This window comes from Schistocerca americana, chromosome 2 (genome assembly GCF_021461395.2).
Source record: "Schistocerca americana isolate TAMUIC-IGC-003095 chromosome 2, iqSchAmer2.1, whole genome shotgun sequence".
Lineage (NCBI taxonomy): Eukaryota > Metazoa > Arthropoda > Insecta > Orthoptera > Acrididae > Schistocerca > Schistocerca americana.
This window is the reverse complement of record NC_060120.1, coordinates 319941999-319950319: the sequence shown is the minus strand read 5'-3', so window position 1 is coordinate 319950319 and position 8321 is coordinate 319941999. Positions and strand designations below refer to the sequence as shown.

The window sequence follows — 8321 nt, the reverse complement described above, 5'->3', positions numbered from 1 at the left end:
GCCCGGGTTCCCGGGTTCGATTCCCGGCGGGGTCAGGGATTTTCTCTGCCTCGTGATGACTGGGTGTTTTGTGCTGTCCTTTAGGTTAGTTAGGTTTAAGTAGTTCTAAGTTCTAGGGGACTGATGACCATAGATGTCAAGTCCCATAGTGCTCAGAGCCATGTGAACCTTTTTTATATACTGTGTACAGCACGGTCCTAGGACACTCCCCTGCGGCACACCTGAAATCACTCTTACTTCGGAAGACTTCTCTCCATTGAGAATGACAAACTTTCTTATTTCTTGACCAAGACGGGAGTGACTATCTATAGACTTTGCACGAAGTTATTTCTCACTTCCCGCCCTGGACTAATAACATACGACAACCTCTTGCAGGCGCCGGCCGGTGTGGCCGACGGTTCTAGGCGCTACAGACTGGAACCGCGCGACCGCTACGGTCGCGGGTTCGAATCCTGCCTCGGACATAGATGTGTGTGATGTCCTTAAGTTAGTTAGGTTTAAGTAGTTCTAAGTTCTAGGGGATTGATGACCTCAGAAGTTAAGTCCCATGGTTCTCAGAGCCATTTGAACCTCTTGCAGGTGCTTACATAGCATTATCACAGGGTTCAACTGGCGGCTGCCCATTGCGAATTCTTTGGGTTGCGTAAGAAACAAGGAAAGACATGCCGTCAGTAGGTGACTGATTTGCAAGGCCTTATTAGACGATGTAGATTCAAACGTGACTGTGACAAATATTCCAGCGATTCAGTGGTTCGTGATGCCGTCACTCACAGTTGAGCTGACTACTGAATTCGCTTTCTTAAATACGCCGATCCTTCTTTGAAACTGCTTCTGCAGATTCTAGGCTATCAGGATTGCTGCGAAAGTGCAGCAGACCGTTTTGAGGCAGTACCTGTTTGTTCTGTAGATAGCCGTGGCGACAAACAGGCCTCGCTGTCAGCTCGCAAACTGCGGCCTGGCCGGCCAGTCACAGCGCTCACGTAAACACGTATCGCGTGTGGCACAAGGTGTGAAATCACGCGCTCGCTAATAATACGGCACATGCTCGCTGATCTTGCCGCTCGCGTGAAGTGACTTGCTTTATTTGTGACAAACAGGGACACGAATAGTCTGTGTGTTTACAGAAGCGTAAAGCATCACCCTTTCACGGCCTTCCGGAGTGGCCGAGCGGTTCTAGGCGCTTCAGTCTGGAACCGCGCGACCGCTACGGTCACAGGCTCGAATCCTGCCTCGGGCATGGACGTGTATGATGTCCTTAGGTTAGTTAGGCTTAAGCAGTTCTAAGTTCTAGGGGACTGATACCCTCAGATGTTAAGTCCCGTAGTGCTCAGAGCCATTTGAACCCCTTTCACGTCTCTGCTACACCTTCACACGAACCTAAGTCAAGAAGAGTGTGTAATGTGTTCTCAAAGCCCCGCAGTGTCGTTAGCACAAAACATCAGTGCAATAGCCGTTCAGGAAAGGGTCCAAGCTCCTCTGCAGTTCTACTCAAGGATAACAAACTTTATGTGTCTTTTACTATTGCTGGACAATCATTCCGTTTGCAACCTGACACTGGCGCTTAGTGAAATTGCTCAACAGTAGACTTGCTTGGCAAACCTTAGTTGTGCTCATCGCGCCGTACGCTGACGGCGTGTAACTACCAAGAGATTCCTGTCTTAGGCTCTTGTAGCATCCCTGCGACTTTCCGAAATTTGACAAAGACAGTGACATTTACAAATCTTTCCTCCTGAGACACTGCTAATAATTTTGGACTAGACTCTTCTGATTTGTTTGGGGTAAGCATTCAAAATGTACTATCTGTTTCTTCCTTTGATCCTTTGGACAGTGTTGTCAAACGATGTCCCGAATTTCAGAATTTACCCTGAAGAGGCAAAGAAACTGGTACACCTGTCTAATATCGCGTAGGGTCCTCGCGAGCACACAGAAGTGCCGCAACACGACGTGGCATGAACTCGGCTAATGTGTGAGGTAGTGTTGGATGGAATCGACATCATGAAACCTGCAGGACTGTCCATAAATCCGTAAGAGTACGAGGGGATGGAGTTCTCTCGTGAACAACACGTTGCAATGTATCCCAGATATGCTCAGTAATGTTCATGTTCCAGCGTAACGACAAGTGCCGGCACGAAGATCAAGAACGCAAGAGCAGGGAGGGCTCTGAGACGACGTCAGCCAATAGTACGCTGACCAGGAGGAGACAACGACTGGAGAGGCCTCTACATGAAGAGAATAAGAGCGACGCACCGCCTAGCCACGGCCGCACTGGAAGAGCTGTACTAGAAGACGAACTGTCATCCTAACAATTTGCGTGAGACTTGTGCCTTATATTAACTGCTTTCATGAAAATTGTGTATAGCGAAGGACATTGATTATTTGCATGTCGCCAATTGCTTGCGACCCATCACGTAGAAACGAAAGTTAAGTATTGTCGGTTCCATTATTGTAAAATACTCCATTAATATAATTTGCTTTTATGTTGTCCAGCTATCCGAGAAAACAGCAGCCTACGCATCCTATAAGAGACCAGTGGGTAAGATCCCAAATCTGGGAAGTTTGGTGGCCAGCGGAAAGGTTTAAACTCAGAAGAGTGTTCCTGGAGTCATTCTGTCACAATTCTGGGCATGTGGGGTGTCGCATAGTCCTGCTGGAATTGCCCAAGTCTATCGGAATGTACAATGGACGTCAACGGATGCAAGTGATCAGAAGGATGCTTACGTACGTGTCAATTGTCAGAGTCGTATCTAGACGGGTCAGGGGTCCCATATCACTCCAATTGCGTACGTCCCAAACCGTTACATAGCCTCCACCAGCAACACATTTCGAGTCATCAACAATCCAATGTCGGTGTTGACGGATTTTGTTTCGTGCAGTCATCTAGGGAACACAAGTGGGCTTTCAGCTGCGAAAGGCCATATAGATGACGTTTTGTTCTATGCACGCCGTCACTTGTTGATGGCCCAGCATTGAAATCTGCAGTAATTTGTGGAATGGTTGAACTTCTGTCGCGTTCATCAATTCTCTTCAGTTGTTGTTGTTCCCGTTCTTACAGGATATTTTTCCGGTCGCAGCGACGTCGGAGATTTGAAGTTTTACCAGATTCCTGATATTCACGGTACACTCGTTAAATAGTCGTTAGGTCGTAAAGTATTTCATCGCTACCTCGGAGACGCTGTGTCCTGTCGCTCGTACTCCGACTATAACGCCACGTTCAAACTCACTTAAACCTTGATAAACTGCTATTGTAGCAGCAGTAACCGTTCTGACAACTGTGCCAGACACTTTTCGTCTAATAAAGGCGTTGCCACCCGCCGTATTCTGCCTGTTTACATATCTCTGTATTTGAATACGCATGCCTATACCAATTTCTCTGGCGCTTGAGTGTATTTCTGAGGTTTTAGCCAAAGTCAATAATTTTGTTGCTCAAGTCACAATGAAGGGCAATGCAGAGCCTTGTTTTGTTAGGGCTAGCCCTGTCTCTCAGGCTCTTCAAGAGCAGGTGGTTTACGAATCTACTGCTTTCCAAGACAAAGTAGTCAAAGCACCCATTACTACCAGTCAGTGGGCTTCCCCTCATGTTATTCTAAAGAAACCATCTGGGAGACTCCGATTTTAAGAAAAGTGTGAATCTTCAAACAGTAATCGACATTCCAGAATGAGACTTTCACTCTGCAGCGGAGTGTGCGCTGATATGAAACTTCCTGGCAGATTAAAACTGTGTGCCCGACCAAGACTCGAACTCGGGACCTTTGCCTTTCGCGGGCAAGTGCTCTACCATCTGAGCTACCGAAGCACGACTCACGCCCGGTACTCACAGTTTTACTTCTGCCAGTAGTAATCGACATTGGAGGATAACCTGGGTGCCTGTCTTTTCCAAAACTGATTTGCACGACGCTTACTAGGAAATCATTCTGGATGAGTAGTCGCAACCAGTCTTTGTCATTAACCTTCATGTGTGTCTCTTGCAATTTTTGAGATTGCCGTTTAGCAGTGCTTCCGCAACCGCCATATTTCGGCGCTTCCCGGAGCAGCTGACTGCAAAAGTTCCTATTTACACAAATTACTTGGATAATATTGTCGTTTCAGGTCGCACTCCTGAAGAACACATGAGCAGTCTTTGTACTCTGTTTCAACTGTTATCTGCAATTGGCCTTAAATGTAAGTGAACCGCGCAGTCCTTGCGACAAAAAAGCGAAAGCTGTGAAGAAACAGCAGAGGGATCCGCCTCCCCCCCCCCCCCCCCCCCCGCCACCCACCCACCTCCCCAATGCCGCTGCTAACTCGAGACTCCTTCCCCGCCCGAACCATACCATCTCGCGGACCACAATCACACCACAAGCCTCTCTGTCAAAGAGCTTCTACACAACCAGTGATTTCACCAGAGAGGTACAAAGTCGAAATATACCAAACTTTGCGGAAGGCTTCGACACAGTAACACAGACAAATGTCTGTTTTTTTTTTTTTTTTTTTCTCAGACTGTACTTGAGTGTTCAGGATACGTCATTAATAGGCACTGTGTTCACCCACTGCAATCATATTTGCTTGCTACCCGTGACCTTCCACCCCCACGCAATGTGCGGGAATTGCAGTCTGTCTTAGGAAAGCTCAAGTGTTACATCCGATTTATTTCTAACGCCGCTCAAATAGCGGTACCCTTTCACCACTTGCACAGGAAGAATGCTCCTTTTGTTTTTCCGGTAGAGCGTCTGTCTTCTTTCCAGGAGTCGATCAATGCTTTGCTTACTGATAGGTAGGATAGATGTCTTGTCCATTTGGATCCAGCCAAAATTGTGGTCTTGGATATCGATGCTTCCTCTTACGGCATCAGAGCAGTTTTGTCACATAAATTTGTTTGTTTTGAACGCCGATCGCCTTTGGTTTGATGTTGTAGAAACAAGCATATTTTAATTATTCGGGCAGCCGGGGTGGCCTAGCGGTTCTAGGAGCTACAGTCTGGAACCGCGAGACCGCTACGGTCGCAGGTTCGAATCCTGCCTCGGGAATGGATGTGTGTGATGTCCTTAGGTTAGTTAGGTTTAAGTAGTTCTAAGTTCTAGGCTACTGATGACCTCAGAAGTTCAAAAAATTGTTCAAATGGCTCTGAGCGCTATAGGACTTAACATCTCAGGTCATCAGTCCCCTAGAACTTAGAACTACTTAAACCTAACTAACCTAAGGACATCACACACAACCATGCCCGAGGCAGGATTTGAATCTGCGACCGTAGCGGTCGCGCGGTTCCAGACTGAAGCGCCTAGAACCGCTCGGCCACCAATGGTCGGCACCTCAGAAGTTAAGTCCCATAATGCTCAGAGCCATTTGAACCATTTTTGTAATTATTCGCTAACTGAAAAGGAGACTTTCGCCATTGTTTGTGAAGTCATTAAGATTCAGCAGTACATTTTTGGGACAGAATTCTACATGGTTATTAACCTATACTCTAAAACCTTTGTTTATATATGTGTCGATACTTAATCCAGGACATGTCGATCTTTTGCCTCGAGGGATTGTCCAACGTGATTGGGCTTTAGTTTGTGCTGCCGAGTTGAAATAGTTTTGCACCGCCTCTGGCAACAGGCACATCAAGAGTGAACCGCTCCACCCTAGGTCCAACGGCGAGGAGGAACGTTATGTACTAATATTTAATCAACATTAGGACAAATTTCGCGCCGCCCACACACAGTATGTTGCTGTACTTGTCTTCCTAACGCTCCCAGCTACGTGACAGACCATCGCCGACGGAGTTGTTACATGGACGGCGCCACCGCACCTTGCTTCATTTGCTATACCCGCCATGGCGGGCGGCGCCCATTACGCACAGTCAAAGTGTCACGATCAGGAAGGATTCGATGTTCTACAGATTGTGTGGTGGATGGAGGTGCTTGGAGCGAGGCACCACTGTATGACGTACTGGTCGTTCTATTTCTCTTCTTCAGGGACCGAAATGACTGTTGAGATGCCACCAGAATGAAATTTGTCCGTGTGAATTGTGTGATCCTACCGCAGGCTTTGTGCTTGCAGATTTCGTACCTGCTTGGACGCAGCAGACCTAGCTGTGTCTGGTTCCCACGGGTCCAGCGCCGTCGGCACTGGTCCCGGAATCGATGGCAGTCAGTCGTTGCTATCTCTATAGCCACGGTCGTCTGGGAATGAGTACTTCTTTTCGGCGGCTGTTATATGTGCTGTCCTCTTCAGCCATCGAGATATCTCCATCGTCATTTGGTATTATGCCTCTGGATGTGGGTGCTGCCCTCTGCCCAGTTTTTTGGTTGGTGTTATTGGGATGGCTCCGGGTGTATGCCGAAGCACGAGTGAGAGCTTAGCATCAGCTCCAGTTGTTGCAGCTCTCATCTTCTCATTGCCACTTGCATCCAGCCCTGCCCCTTCACTACACGAAACAGTGAGGAGGTTTGCCGGGGAGGGACGTGGTATCACATGTCGATAGCACCCCACGGGCGTCGTGCAAGAGAACATCATGTTTTCATGAGGCGCTGATAGCAGTCACTCTGGATCTGGTGCATCCACGCCTCCAGCGGCTTGGTAGCTTGAGTCCCTCTGCCGCTGTAATCTAGGAGGGCCCGCTGCAGCGGCTGGACTCTCTTGCGCACAGAGTCACATTGCTGCATGAAGCTAGGCAGACGCCGCCTAGTAGCAGCTCCGTCACCATCGTTGTTGCTGTTGTAATAGCTGGGCTCTGTTTCTTACTGTATTATTTGTAATGTCTCCGTTCTGTTGAACAAATACAAGTTAAGCAAATCTCCTGTTAATTATGTTCACTTGTCCGTTAATCATTTCTGCTCCTACCCAGCTTCCTTAGGACGACAGTTACCGCATCACTCCGTGGGCCACTTCTCCTTACCGCTATGTACGAAGTTCTACACATCACATGGTGTCTTGCTAAATACCACATATATGTATATGATTTATTTTCTAAATATATTAGACTCCTTGTTACAAAAGATGCTACCGCAGCCCCGATAATCAGAGGGATGAGGGAGAACTGTATCACGAGGTTTGGGAAACCATGGACTCCACAGTCATACAGCCCCTTCCTCCACCCCCGTCTACCCACCCACCCTCACTCCTTCCCCGGAGGCGGCCCTCACCGCCGGATTTTACATGTAAAGCGTGGAAAACCTCTCTTCAAGAACAACAGATTAGGCTAATTTTAATTTCGAAACTTTATTGCGAATGCAACCCAACTGGAAGGATTTTCAGTGAGTTCAACATTTTCATTAGGAAGTACATTTCCTACCAACATGAAGCTACAGTCTAGATGGGTCGAGTTTATAGCCCCTTTTGAACAAAAAGTGGAAGTCCTGTTACAAGTTAAGGAGGTGAACCAGTATTTAAACTCTGTCTCGCACGTGCCAGGGTGTGACATATCAAGAGAAGAAAAAACACATCAAGCTCTCATTTCCCTAATAGCCTCTGCGCGTCTAAAGAAGTCCGATTAAGATAAAGAAAATGGAATGAGTTCAGAACTTTCTGGTTGGTGAGAAAATTCTACTGAAAACTCACCCCAACCCCTCAATTCTGCAAAAGAAAAACAAGAAATGGCAGTTTCTATACAGTCTTCCATACAAGATTATAAGAATACTGCATAGGGTCTTTATCTCATAGCCTAACCAGAGCCAGAGAAAATACTGGTGAGAACTCACCCCAACCTCTCAATTCTGCAAAAGAAAAACAAGAAATGGCAGTTTCTATACAATCTTCCATACAGGATTATAAGAATACTGCATAGCCTAACCAGATTCCAACAAGATTGAAGGATTATATCAGCATAAAGCACCCCGTCTTCAGGTCACAAGTCGCCCCTCGGACAATCCGACCGCCGTGACATCCTCAGCTGAGGATGCGGATAGGAGCGGCGTGGGGTCAACATACCGCTCTCCCAGTCGTTATGATAGTTTTCTTTGGCCGTAACTGCTACTGTTCGGTGGAGTAGCTCCTCAATTGGCATCACGAGGCTGAGTGCACCCCGAAAAATGGCAACAGCGCATGGCGGTCCGGACGGTCACCCATCCAAGTGCCGGCCACGCCCAACAGCGCGTAACATCGGTGATCTGACGGGAACCGGTGTATTCACTGCGGAAAGGCCGTTGCCGTATCAGCATAGAGATTTAAATAAATATGTGCAGAAGAGATTTTGTTTGGAACATATACTTTCTTACTTGCAAATTTTTTCTTGTGTTTATCTGTTTTGTTTGTGTGTTTTGTTTGTATGTGTATTTAGGGCCACAAGTCATGTTTGCTGTTCGAATATGATAAGTATGGATCATTACAGATCTATCAACACTAAGTATTCACAATATTCC

At 47.2% G+C, this 8321-nt stretch overlaps 1 pseudogene; it reads right to left on the bottom strand.

Annotated features, from left to right (window-relative positions):
- Positions 1-7992: 7992 nt before the first annotated feature.
- Positions 7993-8110, bottom strand: LOC124597066 (annotated as a pseudogene).
- Between the last annotated feature and the right edge of the window lie 211 nt (positions 8111-8321).